A 20,274-nucleotide genomic window follows, 5' to 3' on the forward strand; every position below is an offset into this window, starting at 1 on the left:
CATGAAAATCTTGTTTTCTAATATTCTACCAGCTGTTCCGCAGGAGAAAGACTAGGCTTTCTGCTCCTGTAAAGATTTACAGCCTCGGAAACCCTGTTCAGGGTCGCTGTGGGTCGGAAAGGACTCAACGGCACTTAACAACAACAACAGTCCCTGCAGCCAAGGTAACTATGTGACCCAGTTCTGGGTAATGAGCCCTAAGAGAAAGCCAGCCTCAAGGGCTTCCAGAGCAGCTATGCTTTCCAGGTGTAAAGGAACAGCCACAGAGGAATGGCTTCTTTTTCACTTTTTTCTCTCTTCACTCAGTCTTCAATATTAACTGTATGTTCAATCCCAAGGAGCTCTGGTGGCACAGTGGTTAAGCTCTCAGCTGCTAACCTAAAGGTCAGTGGTTCAAACCCACCAGTGGCTTCTGAGAAGAAAGATGTAGCAGTCTGCTTCCAAAAGATGTGAAACCCTCGAGGGCAATTCTACTCTGTCCTAGAGAATTGCTATGACTCATAATTGGCTTGATGGTACATAGGTATAACAGAATTTTTTGTTGTTTTGATTAGTTTTTGTTTTAATCCCAACACCAATCATATGGCTTGGGGTGGGTGTTATTAAATCTCTGTTTAAAGCACTACAGATGTGTTTTCTGTTACTTGCAGCCAAATGCATTCCTGACTCATTGTTAATTTTGAGCACAGATCTGGCTGCTAGGATAACTAAACAACATGAGAGAAACAAGAGAGCTGAGAAATTGTCCTTGGCAGTGAGTCATGCTGAGGACTGGCAGTGGGAGGGATCTGAATTTGAAAGCATCCTGGGTCACAAAAGATCAGAACCTCTGGCTTACTTTTATCATATTTGTAGGTTCTGGTTCATAGTGAGCCCATGGGGTTTCCAAGGCAATACATCTGTATGGGAGCAGAAGGCCCCATCTTTCTCCTGGAGAGACTGCTAGATTCTAACTGCTGATCTTGTGGTTAGCAGCACAACTCATAACCCACTATAATACCAGGGTTCCTTGTTAGGGATGATGGATCTTGATAAACATTATGTGAGACATGTATATCCCAAAAGACTCTGATAAGTAGGTTATGTGGAATGAGGCATGGAAAAAAACTGTTGTATCTTAGCAATTTTATTTTGTTGATTGATACTTTTGAAACATGTGGTAACCCATAAAGACACCTTGCACGGGCTGCACAGAATTGTTTGAGTCTGCTGCTTGGTGTTACATTCTCTGCTGTGCCTTCTGGTTCCCTGACCAGGTGAGGTGAGTGATTTCCAACCCATCACAGCCATGTGTCATTTGGCTCCCAGCTGATTCCTGGCATATTCTTGACAGAAAAGGAGGGTGTTCATCTTCTTTTGAGTTCCCAGCCCACAAGCAAGCTGCTTAATGATAGGGAAACTGAAGGACAAGTATTTACAGCCGCCCTAGTTGTTACACTTCCACCTTGTAAAACTGTGTCCAATGCCAAGGTCAATAAGGAGATATAGCGATCAATGCCACCATCTGACAGAGAGCCTTCAGATTATATACCATTCACATGACAGTCACCATGACCCATTCCTCCCATAATTGCATTGCACATGAGGCTTCAAAAAGTCCAGGGGAAATGTTTCTTTATCTGCCAATTCCATTTTATGATGAACTTTTGAAGCCCCTTCATCTTCTGCAGCTGCTCTTGGGCAAGAGATTACTGAGGAGGAACCAGCAGAAAATGTATAGTGGTGTTTTTCTGTACTCATGGTCATGAAGTAAACCAAGTACACTTGTTACCACTGCATTGGCCTGAAAATAACTGATTCACTTGACTATTACTTAATCCCAAACACCACACTTCCCCAGTAATGCACAGGAAATAGACTTACAAGACTTATCGTATTGTACAAAAGTCCAAACAAAACAGTTACCCAATTCCTCCTCCCAGACGCATCACTTCATACAATAACTAACTTCTCATCATAACAGTACGGTGCTGACAAACTTCCTTCTGTTTGTCAATTACACAAATCCCATCCTAATGCCAGCATCTGCTATGTATGCATGGGGAAAGCCTCCCAAGAAATCCCCGGATGTGGAGAATGTAAGTGGTCCCACAGGTAATGAAAGGGCTAGCAGCAGATGGGATCATCGTGAGATAAAGTGATGTGGGGTGACCTCTCCAAGGGGATGCAGCTAAACAGTGGCTGGGCTGTGAGAAAGAACTGGCCTGACAGAAGTGCTAAGAAGAAGGAACGATGTGTGCCCAAACCCCAAGGGAAGCAGAGAACATACAAAAGGCCACTGTGGGCTGGGGTGAAATGAAAAAGAGGGAAAGTGGCAGAGGGCAGGGTTGAAATGAGAAGTTTGGAGAACTACCAACAAAACTGTGATATGTGTCCAAAATGTCACGGAGAAATTCATGTGTGCATTACCCTGGAAAGACAAGAGAAGGATGAACCAGACAGAAGCCCAGGTCTATGGACTTAAGTCACCTGGAAGCAGGGAAGGTGGGCAGGGATTCAGGAGCTCTGATGTACACAGGACTCTGACCAGTACCAGAAACAACAAGGAGTCGAGGTGGGAGCAAAATGATTCTTTGTCTAAGTACTATGTAGTGAGCACTTACTGTGTGTCAAGCAGTGTCCTAAATACATCTCAATCAATCCTCTGTTATCATAATCTAATCAGGAAAGCAGAGCTCAGCCAGGCAATTCAGTGACCAGAACTACCCCATTGCTGTAGAATCATATCTGATTCATGGCAAGCCCATGTGTGTCAGAGTAAGCTGTGCTCCAGAGGGTTTTCTTGACTATAATCTCTATGAAAATAGATAAACAGGATTGTTTTTGACAGAATCACTCGTTAGGTTTGAACCACCAACTCTTAGGTTAGTTTTATTAAGTGCCATCGAGTCAGTTCCAACTCATAGTGACTCTATATAGGGTTTCCAATTCTATAAATCTTTGTAGGAACAGAAAGCCTCATCTTTCTCCCAAGAAGTGGCTGGTATACTGGAACCACAGACTTGTGGTTAGCAGTCCAGTGCTTATCCTACAAGCAACCATGCTCCCTTTCGGTTAGTAATTGAGCAAAATTTATCTATGCCATGCAGGGACCTGGCAACTCAGTAGTGAGACTGTAACGTGAGAAACTATAAAAGTCTTGGATAAGCTGAAAAGGCACAAAAAGTCTAGTGAAGCAGCCCAGAGATTAGCAACAGCATCAAGACAGCTGGAGTTACAAAGTGAGGTACTAACACAGCCCAGGAACCCGAATCACCTGTGTAAGAGCCAGCACCAAGGAGAGAGGGGCTTCCCAGGAAGGTACTGTGGATATCACCTGAAGCTGAGACAGGGGGATAGGCAGCTTTTGTCTTGTTGCTGCCCTCCAATTGCTGGCCAGCTCTTTACCAAACTGCACAGGAAGCTGGGGAAGGAGTTTGCAGGGATGACTGTGCCCACTGATTCATAGAGTAGGGCAGGAGGGCAGGGAGTGGATCTGAGGGTAAACTAGCAAATGAGGGGCCCATATGTCCAACAGCCCCACTGCCTTGGAACTATTATTACCTCCATTTTTCAGATGGGGAAACTTAGGCACAGAGTGGCTAGATGAATCTCATGTCATACTCCAATTTTAACCTCTACTGATCTAATACTAGGCCCAAACACATAACTAATCCATATTGCACAACCAGCCTAGCAAGAGCCTGGCTGTATACTATATACCATGATGCATACAAGTCTGAAAAGTACAACTTATTAAAGGCTTCTCTGTGGAGGTGTGGAGGATACCAAGACTCAGATGGGGCTGGTTTAAGAGATGAGCTCTCAATGGGGACATCAGTCAACTCAGAGTCCTTGAGAGATCTAGAAGAGCTTTGGAGTCAGACAACCTGGATTCCAATCTTGGTTCTGCCATTTACTAGATGTTTGACCCTGGGCACATTATTTAACCTCTCTGAGGTCCAGGTCTGTCATTTTGGAAAGAATTTGCTAATGTCCACTTATTATTGGGTCATTTGGAAGTAAAATGGAATCATGTATTAACATCATTAGCATGGTACTCTGCACATGGTCAGAATTTGCTAAATGTAAATTATAATTATCATAATAACTGTTTGGATTTGCTATGGAAGGGGACATGGTTCTTTGAGGGCCACCTCCCTCCAGTCCAGGTTGCCAACGTCTTATAAGTGAAAAGCATTCTTCTTCCTACAGAGACTCTGGGGACAACCCTGGCAAAGACTTTGTCCTAAAATCTTTGAAAGTTGAATGGACCCTTAAGGTTACTTTGTTTTGAGAAGCAGCGAGGAGCCCTGCTGATAGAACTGTTAAGTGTTCATCTGCTGCTAACTGGAAAGTTGGGGGTTTGAGCTTACTAAGTGTCTCCCCACAAGATAAAGTCCTGACAATGTGCTCCCATGAAGACAACAGCCTGGAGAACCTTATGGGGCAGCTCTGCTCAGTCACATGGGGTCACTATGAGCGGGACTAAACTCAGTGGCAGCCAATAATCAGAAGTCAGAATGGACTATGTTATGATGCAGTAACAACTGACTCAGAATCTTAAAATAACGTTTATGTCTTGTTCATGCTACATGTCAAATGCTGGTTATTATAGGAGTTCTTGAGGAAGAAATATGTGGCAGTCTGCTTCTATGTTCATAAAGATTAAGCCTTGGAAACCCTATGGGGCAGTTCAACTCGGTCCTATAGGGTCACTAGAAGTCAGAATGGAATTGACAGCAATGGGTTTTATTAGGGCTTTGCTGAGGGACCCAGACTGATGGATGCTTTACCTTAACACACCTCTTCAGTTACTGAGGCTGGAAAAACAGAACATGGTGAACCATGCCCTAGCTTTTCTCCACATGTTACTTCTTCCTACATCCAACCCAACACTAACTCTGTCCATTTTACTTCTTGTTGTTGTTGTCAGGTGCCATCGAGTCAGAACCGACTCATAGCGACCCCATGCACAGCAGAACGAAACAATGTCTGATCCTGGGCCAACCTCACTACCGCCACCACACTTGACGCCATCAATGATGCCACCTGGCCAATCCATCTCATTGGGGGTCTTCCTCTTTTTCTCTGACCCTCCACCTTACCCAGCATGACATCCTTCTCCAGCGACTGTTTCCTCAGGACAGTATGTCCAAAGTATGAGAGATGAAGCTTAGCCATCTTGGCCTCCAAGGAGCACTCTGGCTGCACTTCTTCCAAAACAGATCTATTGGTTCTTTTGGCAGTCCATGGCACTTTCAGTATTCTCCCCCAACACCACAACTCAAAGGCATCAATTCTTCTACAGTCTTCCTTATTCACTATCCAGCTTTTGCATCCATATGAGGCTATTGAAAACACCATGGCCTGGGTCAGGCGCACCTTAGTCCTCAAGCTGACATCTCTGCTCTTCAATACTTTAAAAAGTTTTTACTTTTTATTTCTAAACATATGTAAACCCTCATCTACTTATCTCCCTAGCCTCATCCAAGCCGCAATCACTTACCTGGCATAACAATTTGCTAGCTGGTCCCTCATGCCAACTCCTACACTACCATGCCCAACCATATCACCATCCTCAGCACATGCCAGCCAAAAAAAAATTTGAAAATGCAACACTGTTTATGTCAAACACTCCCAGCCCTTACCGTCCTCATCTTCCTACCTCAGCCCCACTCTAACTGATGAAAATGATTCCTCAGAGCCCTTAGGATGAGGCCTTTACGGTCTGCTGTCTTCTTCCTTGTGAATCTCACGACTCTCATCTTCTTTTACTCCCAGCTTCAGCTGTTCTTTCCTCCAGTTTCTAGAGAATGCCAGGCTCTGCCCCTCCCTTCCACCTCTGTTTCCTCTACTTGAAATGGTCTCCACCATGCTCCCTACAGCCTACCAACCCATGCGCCTCATCACTTATCTCAAATGTCACTCACCACCTCACGAAAGCCTCTTTGATCCTTCACACAATGGCAGACCTCATGTTATATATACTTTTTCCTTGTGGGACTTAACATGATCGCAATGAAATGCTTAATTGTAGAATTAGTCATTTAATGTCAGCCTCTGCCTCTTAAAGTCTTTCTCTTGTTCCCTTAGCCAATATCCCGAGCAACTTGAGTGCCTTGCACAAAGCAGATGTTCAAATCTACTTGTTGAATGCCTAAATATGTGAATAATTAACTGAGAGTGGGTGTGGCTATTAAAACGTTCAATAGCCCCAGGACAGCACTAGAACAGGAAGTGAATCCAAGGAGCCCAGAACTTGTAGATCTTGGTGAAGGCGTATATCCAAGCTTGATAGAGAAGAGGGAAGAGAATTCCAATCCCCCACACCCTGGGCCATAGTCTTGGGAAAAGCATAAATACACAGGAGAATGGGGGACTGGATCTCCAGTAGTGACCAGCAATCCAGTGGGTGATGGTTCCCCATGGAACAGAGTGTCATAATTGAGAACAAGAAAAGCAGAGACTGAAAGGCAAGCCTACAGATGCAGAATGTGCTAGAAGGAAAGAACTTGAAGTTAGTTGAAAGGGAAAATTAGACGTGGCTAGAGACAGTGGCACTGTGGGTTAATGCGCTGGGCTGCGAAGTTGGTTTGAACCGCAAGGTTGGTGGTTCAAGCTCACCAGCCAGTCCTTGAAAACCCTATACAGGATTGCTATGAGTGGGAACTGACTCAATAACACTTAACAACAACAGATTTATTTTGATTTTTCCTCACTTTGGATCAATCGATGTCAAAAAGGAAAGAAATTTCATGAAGTGAACAAAGAAAAGCTGAACTACTTTTCACTAAAATTATACTCTTTCTAATTTATTCAATGTAAAACTAAAGCCTCATTAAATCTAATTGTGAGGAATATCAACCTGAGGTCAACTTAAGTCTCATTTTGAGAATAGTTTGCTTTAAAAGAAATTTAGATGTATTACTTTCAAGGACATATAGAAGTAACCTTAACTACTATACCATTAGAGTTCCTTTTTCACATGGTGTTGTCATTGTTTTTAAGTGCCATTGAGTTGGTTGTGACTTATAGCAGTGATAAATAGGGTTTCCGAGTAGTGGTTGGTAGGTTTGAACCACCAACTTCACGGTTAGCAGTCCAGTGCTTATATTACAGTGCCACATCTAAATTTCAAGGCCACTGCTCATTTGACATTGAATACATATCATCTAGGTAAAGAGTGGATGGAGTCTTGGTGTGGTGCTGTAGGATAAACACAGGACCATGAGGTCAGTTTGAACCACAAGGATGGCAGTTCTAACTCACCAGTCGCTCCTAGAAAACCCTATACTGGGTCACTGTAAGTTGGAACTGACTCCACAGCACTTAACAGCAACAACAAGGTAAAGAGTAGGAGCCTGGTGGCACAGTGCTTAAAAGAGCCAGTTGCTAACTGAAAAGTAGGTAGGTCTAACCTACTAGCCGCTCCATGGGAGAATGATGTAGTAGTTTGCTTCTGTAAGGATTTACAGCTTTGGAAACCCTATGACACAATTCTACTCCTTCCTTACAGAGACACTATGAGTCAGCAGTGACTCGATGCTAATGGGTTTGGTTTAGTTGTAGGTAGGTAAAGAGTGAATCATTGTTAAATTCCCATCAATTTAGCAGGTCTGGCATGAGTGAAATTTTAACCTTCGGGAGCTAATGTTTAGTTGGCTCATGCTCTATGGGGTGTAGTATACATCTGTACGAGGGTAAGTCCAAAAGTTTTGCTACTGGGATTCCAGTTCATACATGCACAAGTTTCTTCCACCAAAGCGTGTATAAACATGTTTCTGTGATCCGTAGGATCATGTTTACTCACAGTCTTACACTCATTATGGTGCCTTCAAAAAAACAAAACAAAACAAAAAAAGTTCCAAGGAGAGCTATTGGGCCAGTTAAATTCAAGGCAAAGAGTTCAGCTAAAAAGGTTATGGTGACTGTTTTGGGGGATCCCAAAAGAGTCATTTAATAGACTTTCTAAAGACACAGTACAATCACAGGGGCTTGTTAGAAGTTCTTAGAAAATGGAAAACTGCATTGGTGAGAAAAAGGCCAGGAAAGTTACAACGAAGAATTTTTTTTCCATCACAACAATGCACCTGCTCATTCTTCGAGGGTGGCAAGGACCGTCCTATGAAAGTTTCATTGGGAAACCTTACCCCACCCATCCCAAAGTCATGATCTTGCTCCTTCAGCTGTCTTTCAATTCCACAAACTCTAAGAACATTTTAAAAGAACAGCATTTGAGTCCCTCAAGAGTGCCAAAACTGCCATTTTGAGATGGTGTACATCGAAAAGCACCAGATTCTTTGAGGAAAGAATTCGAGATGAAAACACTTCCTTCTGAAGTGTAGGGACCTAGGTGGAGGAGATGTTAAAAATCAACGGCTTCACATTTTAGTATTTTTGTTTTAATAAAAGTTTCTGTGACTTTGTAGCAATACTTTTTGATCTTACCCTTGTACACAGTATGAAGTTTTTGGCACTTACAACAATAAAATTTCCTACTTGGTCAGTAACCCAACTTTGTAAACCGCAGTGACTCTGAGAAAAATTCTAATTAAGCTGAATCATCAGCTGGCTTCATATGGCCTGCTCAACTGTTCTTATTCACAAAACCAGGCGGTGCACATAGGAATCCTGTTATTAATTAAGCATGTGCTTCCAGATTATAACATGGCCACTGTTTAGGCATGTCCAATGTGATTATTATTCTGAGGTATTATTTGCAGCTTGACAAATGACATTATCCAGAATTGCTATGGGTCTTGGAATGTTAAGTGTAAACTCAAGCTGCAGTTTTAATATCTCTATGTTGTTGTTTCCTCATGTGTAAATAGGGATAATAATAGTACCAACTTTATACAGTTGTGAGGATTAAGAGTGAAAATATCTAAGGTACTGACTGACACAATGCCTGCCACAAAGTAGGTGCTAAATAGAGTTTGTAGTAGACACAAGAATTCCTAGAAATAGGTCCAATCCTCAGAAAGGAAGTCTTCTTATAAACCAAGTATCAAGTCATTTGCTTTCACGGAGCATAATTGAGAGTTATGGAGTTTTAGAGTCATAAACTTTCCCGGTTCCAGTCCCAACAACACTTAATTTTCCCAATATACTTGGCATAAGGTTTTCTTTGGATAATTGTGATTGATTAGTAAATCTTTGAAACAGTAGTTGTTAACTTTGTGGTATCAGGGGACACTCTGAGTCATCTGATGAAACTCCAGACTCTTTCCTGGGGAAAAAAATTTTATATGTAAAATTTTGCACTCAATTTCAAAGAGTTCATAACCCCTCTCAAAGTCATCCAGTATTTTGAAAATCAGTATTTTGAAAGCATGGTTTGGAAGAGAGCCACATTTGGATCTTGTTCTTGGAACACTGTCTAAAGAAACATGAACTAGAAGCACATATTTGCACATTGAAAGGAAAGTGTTAATTACTTTCAGTGAACTAAGTGCTTTCCAATAAAGGGCTAGATGATGATGAAGATGGAGGAGGCGAAGGAGGTGAAGGCAGAGAAGAAGGAGCCACCATCCAAAGTGGATAAAGGGAGGTCAACTGAAGGTATACTTTTACCTTGAAATGAGCCAAGTATGTAGCAGTGCTTTGAACTGGTGAAATACTTACCCTATGGCAATTATTATTAGCAATTCTGGAAGCAGTCTGATTCTATCTAAAGCCTTCTTTTAAACCTCTACAGGTAAAATACTATCACTGGGCTCTTCACGCCTGTTCAGTGGTTCAGACATAAAAGAAATGCTAATGATGGGAACTGAGCTGTGGGTTCTTAGTGACCCTAGGGAGAACATGATGATCTGGGGGGCTTAGGTTGCTGGAAATGTATTAGAAGGTTTTAAGATTACATTCACTGATCTTCATCTGAAGTGCTCCACCTGGAGAAGCATGAAAGACTCCTGACGCAGAATGGTTTCTTAGGGGTAAGGGCACTGGCCAGAAGATCTGGAAGGAGGAAAGCCCAGGTGAGGTGGTGGCTCCAGCCAGGGCAGTGTAATGGAATGTGTGTGACCAACTTGCAGCAACCAAGAATCCTCTGTGATTGTACAAAGGCTCTGTGACTAGGGCTCACTATAGGTCCTCACTCAGCTCTTGCTTCCAACAGTGACCCAATGCCAGAGACCAAAGATGAAGGTTAACAGTCCTTACAACAAAGATCATAGAATGAGGCTAAGGACCCAGTTTCATTTCTGATCCATCCATAATCTCAGATTGTTGTTGTTAAGAGTCGTTGAGTTGGTTCTGGCTCACAGTGACCCTATATAGGGTTTCCTAAGAGCAGCTGGTGGATTTGAACCACCAACCTTGTGGTTAGCAGCCCTGTGCTTATCCTACAGTGCTGCACACACCGTGAATAGTACAAGTGTTTAACAGAAGTTTATTATAAGCTAAAACTAAAAACACGTTTGACCATTCATCTAACTCTTGCTTGCCACCAGAAAAAAACCAAAACTCTACAATGATTTTAAACCTTCACATTTACATGCTTTTATCACTGCTGACCTCTCTTTCCCTCCTTCACTCTACTGTGCTCCAGACCCCATGGCCATTTCTCTGCTCCTGAGCCATCCTAGGCTCATTCTTGGCTCAGGGCCCATCTGGTGGTTGTTCCCTCTGCCAGGAACATTCCTTCTCCAGATATTTTCATGGCTGATTCAGTCTTATTTTTAGGTCTTTGCTCTGTTAATAGCTTTTGGTTCCGTACCTCATGACATTCTACCATATCATCCTATTTTGTTTTTTTATAGCATGTACACTATCTCTTGATTTACTTGTTTTCAAGGTCATTGTCTGTCTTGCCCTATTAGAATGTGGGTCCCACTTAGCAGACACCTGTTCTGTCTTGATCACTGCTTTAACCTCCAGGCCTAGCCCAGAGAAAGTCCTGAATAGATGTATTTATTAGATAAATGACTGATTGCTCTAATAGCTACCACTTATTAGTATTTACTCTAATTAGGTTGTAGGTATCTCACTGAGTTCTTGAAACAATGAATGAGATATTATCTATTACCCTCATGAACAGGTTAGATTTCACAGAGAGGTTATACAGCTTCTTCATGTCACAACTGCAAGTGACCAAGCTAGGATTTGAACCCAGGTCTATTTGATTCTCCCTTTATCTGGAGTCCTGGTGTGGTGCTGTGGGTTAATGCACCAGACTGCAAAACCATTTAAACTGCAAGATCGGCGGTTCAAGCTCACCAGCTGCTCCTTGGAATGCCTATACAGGGTCGCTATGGGTCAGAATCAACTCGATGGCACTTGACAACAACATATTTGATTCTATGCTTTAAGTCAGGAATAAGCAAACTTTTCCTCTAAAGGGCAAGGTTGTAAATATTTTAGCCTTTGTGGACCATACAGTCCCTGCCTAAATTACTCAACTCTGCTGTTGGAGTGTGCAAAAGCAGCCACAGCTAATACATAAGTGAGTGGGCATAACTGTGTGTCAATAAAACTTTATTTACAAAACAGGCAGTAGGTAGATTTGATCCACGAGTCGCAATTTTCAGATCCTTCCTATAAGTCATCCTTCTACATATGCTGTTGTTGGTAGGAGGTGCTGTACTGTCCATTCTGACTGATAGCAGCCCCATGTGACAGAGCAGAACTGCCCCCAGGCATTTGAATTATGGTCTCAGCAAAGAATATTGAATGTACAGTGGACTGTCTTGAAAGAAGTACAGCCAGAATGTTCCTGAGAAGAAAGATTGGCAAGACTTTGTCTCACGTACTTAGAACATATTATCAGGAGGAGCCAATCTCTGGAGAAGGACATCATGCTTGGTAAAGTGGGGGGTCAGTGAAAAAGAGGAAGAGCCTCCATGAGGTGGATTAGCGCATGGCTACAACACTGGGTTCCAACATACCAACAGTTGTGAGGAAGGTGCGGGACCAGGCAGTGTATTATTATGTCGTACATGTTGTTGTTGTTCAGTGCCATCGAGTTGGTTCTGCCCCATAGCAACCCTGTATAGGGTTTACAAGGAGTGGTTGGTGAGCTTGAACCACTGACCTTGTGATTCAAACCAACCTTGCAGTCCTGCACATAGCCCACAACTCCACACCATGTTGCTATAAGCTGGAAGTAACTCAATAGAACCTAATGACTATTTTTTAATGGTGCTAGATTTTATATGGGACCCATCTTTCAGCTATAGAGCTTCTGGCTGGGTTCAAACCACCAATATTTCCATTAGCAGATGAGTGTTTAACCATTAAACCACCAATGCTCCTTATATTTGGCTAAAGAGCATTGAAAAAAAAAAAAAGTGTGGAGAAGGAGTATAAGAAAGCATTCAGATAGATGCATCATACATGGTGTGCATAAGAAAAACAGCAAATGGATAAATTAAGAAAGAGAAACTAGGAGTATGATACTTACGGTTTTGTGTCAAGTTGAAATAATTTTGGGATAATATAATGGGGTTGGAGTCCTGATGTGGCTCTGTAGGATAAGCACTCGGTCATAAGGTCAGTTTGAACCTCAAGTTCGGCGGTTCAACCTCATCAACCATTCCTCAGAAACCTATATAGGGCCACTATGAGTCAGAACCAACTCGACAGCACTTAACAATAACATAATGGGGTTAGTGCATTTTTGTATGTATGTTAATGGCAGTATGTTAGGTACAAGTATGACTTTATGATTGTCTTTATTTAGAGATGATATATAGTTTAAGGAGATTGGAGATATGTACAGGTGCCTAGTTGACAAGGGGTGGAATGTGATAGTTGAGGTTTTGTGACAGCTTAACTGTCCCAGGACTCTCAGTGGCTTGGCAGTTCAGATGTGGCTATCCCCCATGATGTGATTTGATGTGTGGAAATAGTATGTGTGGGGAGGGGGGCCAGTGAAACATTTTTTCCTGTCCATTTACGACTCTTCCCTCGGGCAGCCTTATGTAATTAAGAAAGAACATATTAGACAAAATACTCATTTTTCTCTTACCCTGAGCAGTACCTGGGTGATGCAAATGGTCAACATGATCAGCTGCTAACTGAACAGTTGGAGGTTTAAGTCCACCTACAGGCACCCCAGAAGGAAGCATCTGGCAGAGACTCTAGAGATGCAGAAACTGTCCCAGCTCTGTCATTAACCAACATCGAGCCCAGGCTATTCTGTCCCCTCTCTGAGACTCAGTTTATTCATTAGTAACAGAATGATTAACCTCCCACCCAAGCGTGCATCTTTTTTGTTAATTAGTTAATATGCATTATATTGTTCGGTGTTTGTAATTGCTATTTAAGATGATAAAACAAAAGCCAACCCCATTGTCATGTAGTCCATTCTGATTCATGGTAACCCCATGTGTTTTACAATACAACTGAGCCCCTAGAGTTTTCTGAGCTGGATATTTTATGGAAACAGATACCTAGGTCTTTCTTCCTTGGAAACTCTTCATGTGTTTAAATCACAAACCTTTTGATTTGTAGTCAAGTGTAACCTGTTTGTGCCACCCAAGGACCTTTTAAGATGACATATGATATTAATAAATAGAGGTTTCTATTGAGGATTTGGTATAAGCCAGAACTTGCTTCATGCCTTCCCTGTGTTGTCTTATTGAATTTTCATTTCATCCTTATGAGGAAGGAACCTTGTGATCCCAGACTCTCAATATGTGACAGAGAAGGTTCAGCGAGGTAAAGTCGGTTTCACAAGGTCACAAAGGGAGTAAATAGCAGAGCTGGGATTTGAACCAGAGCCCAGGTCGTCAAAAATAACTTTACCTTTATTTGTCCTGCAGCCCTTTGGCAGGGTCTGAAGAAGAAGAGATGCAAACTAAAACTCCCTTGCCCTGAAATCCTTCTCATTACACCATAATGGTAACAATTACCAAGATGTTTTCCCACATGCAGGTTAATACAGCAGCTCCCAGGGACATCCAAGGCACCGTCTTTATCCTGGAGATTGGGAACTCAGAGATGATAAAAGCAATGTTCCAATCAGTGCCTCAGGAGAACCCGCATTGTTAGGGCATGTAGGCACATAGTGGGAGTTCATTTCTAGGCACAAACCAAAAGGTAAAACTTTTGTAATCTCTGACAATTGGGGAAACTTTTTCTTTGCTAAGTGGAGACAACACCTTCAAGGATGAACCAAATCAGCAATGGTGACACAAGAAATCTGGGACCTCTCCTTGAAGCAAACTGGTAGGGACTTGTATGTTAATATATCAGCACTAGACTGACCAGGGCGGGCTAGAGAGAAGGGCTGAGAAAAGAGGGAGATTCCTAGAGACAGCAGATCAAGACTGGCTAAGTTAATAGTTTGCACAGGTCCAACTCCCTCCAGATGTTTTTGTAAAGTGCTGTTAAGTCAGTTTCAACTCATAACCACCCTATATAGGGCTTCTCAGGAGCAGCTGGTAAGTTTGAATCTCCGACCTTGCACTTCAAACTGACCTTTTAGTCCAGTGCTTATCCTACAGTACCACTCCAAGTGCCATGTAGGGGGACACACACACAAAAAAGGAGTGAGTTTAAGAGTTGGGGTAAGATGGCGGAGCAGGCAGACACACTGAGCAGACCCTCTCCAACAAAGACATAGGAGAATGAGTGAAATCGCTACAGATGGTGGTCCTGGAACCCTGAACTTCAGCTGATAGGACCGAGAGGTGCCTTGAGTGCAGACTGGAATAGGAAGCTGAACCAAAGCAATAAGAGACGAAAAACAGGTGGGCTGTCAGCTGGCCTAGAGTAATGTGACCATCTTGAGCTTTTGTAAGCAGCTGGCAATGTAGTGGCACAGGAAGCAGCCAGAGTTTGACAGCAAGGGGACGGCCATTGTTCCTTGTTCCCAGGCTCTCCTGGTAGCTCGGGCATGGCTAGTTCTGCCATTGCCAACACAGTGATCAGTGGCACCTTGCCTGGGCAACCTTGGCACCTGGGATCAGGCACCTGGTATACCACCTTTTCTTCTAGAAGCCCGTGAACCTGCCCTGAACTATGCTGCACAAATAATGAACAAAGAACTGTGTTCAGACTTCCAGTCTCTCTCACATCCACCAGGAGACAGGTAGTGAGTGTCTGAGAAGACACCAACATACAATCATCAATTAAATATAAATACAATGGCACCACAATGTCTGAGAAAACAATTTCAGCTTACACAACGAAACAAGACAGAGTGCCTCAAACAAGTGACCAAAATACAGTCAGGAAATACAATAGCAAAAATGGTGTTGGAATTACTTGATAAGGAATTTTTTTAAAAATGCTACTTAGGTGACTTCACCAAATTGAGAGAAAGATCTACAAATGCAAGGACGAATTCAGGAAAACATAAGAACAAACTCTAAATAAAAGAAAAATTGGAAACCATACAAAAACAACAATTAGAAAGTTAGATTAATTAACTGTTGTTATTAAGTGCTGTGGAGTCAGTTCCAACTTGTAGTGACCTTATATAAGGTTTCTGAGGAGCAGCTGGTGAATTTCTGAGGAGAAGCTGGTCAGCAGTCCAGTGATTATCCCACAGCAACACACCAAGACTCTTCAGAAATAGAGAATACATTGAAAGATCTAAGAAGCAGAATTGAATCAGTGGAAGTCCATGTCAGTGAGTTGAACACAAATCTCTCAATATTCATCTTTAAGAGGAATAATCAGAAAAAAATAACAAAAACGTTTGAAGAAAGCCAAAGATTTATATCAAGAGGAATAACTTATGTGTGGTTGGAATTGCATAAAAGGAAGAGACAAAAGAGAACATTGTCCAACAGTTGCTGGAACAAAATTTCGCTAACATCATGAAAAATGAGAAGATAGCTATTCAACAAGTTTTTAAAAAACTACAAACAAGATAGGCTTTAAAAGAAAAATCACCAAGACATATTATATCAAATTTCTCAAAACCAAAGATAAGAAAAATCCTATCCTGAGAGCAGCTTAGGAAAAATGAAAAGTTACCTACAAAGAAGAATTAATAAGACTAAGCTCTGATTTCTGGCACATTCAGCAGAAACCAGGCAGGCAAGAAGACAATGGATGATATATATAAAACTCTGAAAGAAAAAATTGCCAACCAAGAATCATATACCCAGCAAAACTGTCCATCAAATATGACAGCGAAATTAGAACATTATGAGATAAACAGAAATTAAAAGAATTTGCGAAAACCAGACTAACTTTATGTGAAATACTAAAGGGAGTTCTTTGGACAGAAAACCAACAACAGCAGATAACAACTTGAGACTAATATGCATCACAATATCACCCAGAATTCAACCCAAATATTGTTGTTAAGTTCTGACTCATAGCGACCCTTTATAGGATTCCAAAGAGTGGCTGATAGGTTTGAACCTCCAACTTTTTGGTTAGCAGTCCAGTGCTTATCCTACAGTACCACACCAGAACTCCAACCCAGATATAGTAGTATTCAAAGTAAAACAAACCTGTAAGACTGAAAATAGTAATAGTGAACCAGAGATTCCAGTTTGAAAAAAATAAATAAATAAATAAAAAGAAAGAATAATTTAGTTACAAATTTTCCAAATGAAGTGGAAATCAAGAAATTTCAAGAAAAATAAACATTTTAAACAAACCTAACTGTAACCCTAAAATTAGACCAAGCCTCATTCCTTGCTCTAGCCAATCTGTATCCCTAACATTAACCCTAGTCCTAACCATAACCTAGACAAAGTCCTAGGCCTTGTCTAAACCTAGCCATAGTTCTAACCCTAACTCCTGACTCCTACTCATGCCCTGCCCTACCCCACCCCAAAAATGTCTGCTATGATCTAGGCTCTTTCATATACACTGAGCACTAAGTCTTGACAACAATGTGTAAAGTTGCTGTTCTACAGAAGTAAAACTAAGGTTACATGGCTAGCAAGAATCTAAGCAGAGATTCTAACTTTGTTCCCAGTATGCTCAGTGCCTCCCCAGCCAGTGACTCACTCTCCTATCCTTAACTCAAAATCTCATGAAGTAATAGCACTTTCTGGATAGAATACCTGTAACCAAACATTTAGACTGCTAAGTATAAATGCTCGTACACTGCCTAGGACATAGAAGCTCCAGAATGGGGTGAAAAAACAACTCGTAACGTAGTGGTTACGAATCGGGCTGCAAACCTTAAGGTCAGCGGTTCGAAACTACCAGCCGCTCCGCGGGAGAAAGATGAGGCTTTCTACTCCCGTAAGGATTTACACCCTCGGAAACCCTGTACAGGGTCGCTATGGGTCGGAACCGACTCGACGGCACTTAACAACAACAACAACAATGTGCTTTCAGCAGCCCTGGTGTGGCGCTATGGGTTAATGTGCCTGACTGCAAAGCCGTTTGAACTGCAAGGTTGTTGGTTCAAGCTCACGAGCTGCTCCTCGGAAACCCTATATGCAGGATCACTAAGGGTGGGAATCGACTTCATGGCACTTAACAACAACAACAACAATGTGGTTTTGTTAGGAATATGGTAATGCAGTGGGTTAAGTATGTGGCTTGTAACCCCAAGGTCTGCATTTCAAACCCACCAGTTGCTCTGTAAGGGAAAGATGAGGCTATCTGCTTCCTTAAAGATTTAGAGTCTCAGAAACTCTAAGGAGCATTTCTACTCTGTCTAATAGGACACTGAGTTGAAATCGACTCGATGGCTGTGGGTTTGCTCTGGTTTGGGGGTTTTGTTTGTTTTTGATAATGTGGTTTCTCACGCTGGAGTAGAAATCACCTAACCCCATAGTTCTCAACTGGAAGAGATTTTGCCATGCCTTCCAGGGACCATTTGGCAATATCTGTAGACAACTACTAGCATCTAGTGAGTAAAGGCCAAGGATGTTACTAAACATCTTACCATGCATAGGACAGCCACCCATGAGAAAGAATTATTTGGCACATGATACCAATAGTGGTGAGGTTGAGAAACACCTCGTTTTATTATAGGCCACCTCATTTTACAGATAAGGAGACCAAGACCCAAAAGATAAAGAGACTTGTCCTGAGCTTAGAGGGACTTAGTTCTACCAAGAAAGAAGAGTTAATCCTTTGGACCTGAGGACCCTATAATGTGAAGTGCCAGCTCCAGGGGAATAGTAATGCCAAGACACATGGAGCTCTCCAAAGAATGCTGGGCCTATAGATACTGAAAGGCCACAAGGAACTTTCCCCAGAGCTGACAAAGAGCAAAAGCTTCCCCTAGGCCAGCACTCTGAATTTAAACTTATAGCCTTCTAAACTTTGAGAGAATAAACGTATGCTATTAAAGGCACACACACACACAAACTTGTCCACAGTCACAGAACTGGTTATCAGCAAATCCCTGATAAGAAATGGCCCCTGAAATGCTACTGACCAGTCATAGGGTTGTCATCTACAAGAGTAATGGGTGGAAAAAATTATGTTGGGATAATAAATAGCCCAAGCAATTCAAACACAATTACATAAGCTCAAGTAGACTAAGTCTGTTTTCCCTTTATCTGGACTATTATTGATGTTGCTGTTATTGCTGTAAAGTGCCGTGGAGTCGGTTCCGACCCATAGCAACCCTGAACAGGGTTTCTGAGGCTGTAAATCTTTACAGGTGCAGAAAGCCTCCCCTTCAAGTCAGTTCTGACTCATAGAAACCCTATGTACAACACCACAACGAATATTGCCTGGCCCTGTCCCATCCTTACAACTGTGTTCTAAGTGAACCCATGGTTGCAGCTACTGGGCCAGTCCATCCTTTTGAGAGTCTTCTTTTTCACTGACCATCTTTACCAAGCATGACGCCCTTTGCCCAGGACTGATCCTTCTCGTAGCCTGTACAAATTTCATGAGATAACTCTCAACATCCTCCCTTCTATAGAACATTCTGACCGCACTTCTTCCAAGAAAGATTTGTTCATACTTCAGCCTGACCATACCATTTTCAATATTTTCTGCCAACACTATAATTCAAATGCATCAATTCTTCTTTATTCATTGTCCAGCTTTCAAAAGGATAGGAAGCAATTGAAAATGCAATGGTGTGAGTCAGGCTCAGCTTAGTCAAGAGTGACTGACGTTTTTGGTGTTTTGCAGCAGATTGACCCAGTGCACTCTGTTATTTGATTTCTTCACTGCTGTTTCTATGGCTGTTGATTGTGTATCTAAGAAAAATGAAATCCTTGACAATGTCAATATGTTATACATTTATCATAATGATACTGGTCCAATTGTGAGGACATTTGTTTTCTCTATGTTGATTTACTTACTACCAAAGGAGCTCTGGTAGCGTAGTGGTTACGAATCGGGCTGCGAACCTTAAGGTCAGCGGTTCGAAACTACCAGTTGCTCCACGGGAGAAAGATGAGGCTTTCTACTCCTGTAAAGATTTACACCCTTGGAAACCCTGTACAGGGTCGCTATGGGTCGGAACTGACTCGACGGCACTTAACAACAACAACACCACAAAGACTATAGTTTTTGATCTGCATCAAGCAAAGTTACTTTCACAACTTTCATCAAGCAAAGTTGTGTCATCCACATATCACAGTGCTTTCTATATGCAGTCCAGATTCTCAGACTGTTTGTTCACTACACAGACTGAATATTTATGGTGAAATGATACAACCTTGATGCTCACCTATCCTGATTATAACTATGCAGTATCCCCCTGTTCTGTTTGAACCGCTATCTTTTGGTCTATGTATAGGCTCCACATGAGCACAATTAAATGTTTTGGAATCACCATTCTTTGCAAAGTCAGCCATAATTTTCCATGATCTGCATAGTTGAATGCCTTTGTATAGTCAATAAAACAGAGGTAACCATCTTTCTGGCATTCTCTGCTCTCAGTCAAGATCCATCTGACATCAGCAATGATGTTCCACATCCACTGTTGAATCCAGTTTGAATTCCTGACAGTTCTTTGTCAGTGTACTGCTGTGACCATTATTAAATTGTCTTCAGCAAAATTTTAATTGTATATAATATTAATTATACTACTAAAAACTTTTTCAGCATTCTGTTGGATCACCTTTCTTTGAAATGGGCATAAATATGGATTTCTTCCCATTGGTTGGCCAGGTACTCATCTTCCAAATTTCTTGGCATAGACGAATGAACAATTCTAGCATTGCATCTGTTTGTTGAATCATCTCAATTGGTATTTCATCAATTCCTGGAACCCTGTTGTTGTTTTTTTTACCAGTGCCTTCAGGACAACTTGGACTTCTTCCTTTAATACCATTGGTTTTTGAGTATATTGTTGTTGTTGTTAGGTGCCATCGAGTCTGTACCAACTCATAGCAACCCTATGCACAACAGAACGAAACACTAGAATGAAACACTGCCCGGTCCTGGGCCAACCTCACT

Source organism: Chrysochloris asiatica, unplaced genomic scaffold (assembly GCF_000296735.1).
Source record: "Chrysochloris asiatica unplaced genomic scaffold, ChrAsi1.0 scaffold00003, whole genome shotgun sequence".
Taxonomy (NCBI): Eukaryota; Metazoa; Chordata; class Mammalia; order Afrosoricida; family Chrysochloridae; genus Chrysochloris; species Chrysochloris asiatica.